The sequence below is a fragment of the Galeopterus variegatus genome, unplaced genomic scaffold (genome assembly GCF_000696425.1).
Source record: "Galeopterus variegatus unplaced genomic scaffold, G_variegatus-3.0.2 Scaffold6910, whole genome shotgun sequence".
In the NCBI taxonomy this organism is placed as follows: Eukaryota; Metazoa; Chordata; class Mammalia; order Dermoptera; family Cynocephalidae; genus Galeopterus; species Galeopterus variegatus.
In genome coordinates this window covers 27,751-29,213 of record NW_007733021.1, presented here as the reverse complement: position 1 = coordinate 29,213, position 1,463 = coordinate 27,751, and the positions used below count along the sequence as shown (strand labels likewise).

General features: G+C 40.7%; 1 protein-coding gene across 1 annotated transcript in view; it reads right to left on the bottom strand.

The window, feature by feature from the left end:
• LOC103606879 (putative uncharacterized protein C12orf63) overlaps positions 1-1,463 on the bottom strand; it is a gene marked incomplete at its 3' end in the record, with an annotated part of 107,384 nt that overhangs the window by 82,627 nt on the left and 23,294 nt on the right. The gene's annotated exons all lie outside the window — the stretch shown is intronic.

Below are 1,463 nucleotides of genomic sequence, written 5' to 3'. Positions count from 1 at the left end.
CAAGATGGTGGAAGCAGAGAGAGCAGAGAGAGAGAAAGAAAGACTCTCTTCTTCTTTTAAAGCCCTGAACACCATTTTTAATCCACTCACTACTGCATGGTCCTACAATCCAATCACCCCTTGAGGGCTCCACCTTTCAATTAGAATAATAGGATTTCCCACCCTCTTAACAGTTACAGTGGGGGCAAAGTTTCTAATACATAAAACTTGGGAGACAATTCAAGTCTCAGTGAGTTTTGGGGGGATATAATTCAATCCACTACATTAATGTTTACTATATTAGACAGTACAGACTGAGGTCTACACTTGTTGGTATACAGTGACTATTCATTTAAGTAAGGATATTAAACCAATAAGGTAAAAATCTTTAGAAAAAAAACAGGTTTTAGTATATACAAATAATGAATTTCCCTAATACATTGGTTGCATTCATAATATGTCCAATTCCTTGATGCAAGGGGGTCAGACCTATGGAGAAGGAAATCTAGAAGACCTCTTTTTGCCTAAATTAAACAGTTATTCTATAACTAGTGTGTTAATTTTCCATGGATCCCTGGTGCATTTGTGTATACCTCTGGAAATTCTTGGGGTAAAGCAAAGCCTCTTAGATCCATCTGAGGACCAGGCTATCACCCAAAACAGTTGAGTAATTCAAGTCCAGCCCTTCCTATCCCAGTAATATCATTAAGGGTAACCAAAGCATAAGGGAGGGAAGGTATCAACAAAATTAGAAGATACATATCTCCTCTAACAAGATTCACAGGCCTTGAAGTTAGAAGTCATTTGGCTGTGAAGTGCAATATGCATACCTTCAGTCAGGCTGTGTAGGTGTAAATAACAGTGGTGGCACTTGTTACACATGTGAATTTGCCTCCTTAGCATGGTGCCTGGCCAGTGGGACATGCTCAGATGTATATGTAGGTATACAGGACATACTCAGTAAAGGGAGTTTATATTTTATTGATGTTATGAGTTTAATCCCTATAATCCACTGAGTCTTCAGTAAGATTTCCAGCAGCACAGGTTTGCATAAGGGGCTATCTCCATTTCCTTGACCTCAGGTTTCCATGTGGAGGCACTCCTGGCCTTCACTCACTCCTCTTGATGAGTGTGGGAGAGATCAAATCTATCCCACTCAACCATTCCTGGGTGATTGCTCTGTCTAAGCCTGCCTGCCTGCAGAATCACATGGATAAGTTTTCTTACCCAGGCTCTACCCTTGAAGAAGAGAGTTATCTGCTATCAATTAATCAGGCCTGTGCCTATGTAGTAAGTTTCTTTCTCGGGTGAAGGAAAAGGAAGCCCCTCTGGTAACTACATCTGACAATATAGCACTCATCAACAACTAAGCTGACACTTTATTTATTTATTTATTTATTTATTTATTTTGCCTTTTTGCCTATTTTCGTGACCGGCAACGGATCGCAACCCTCAGTGTCGCACCCGTACCGGACCGGGATCGG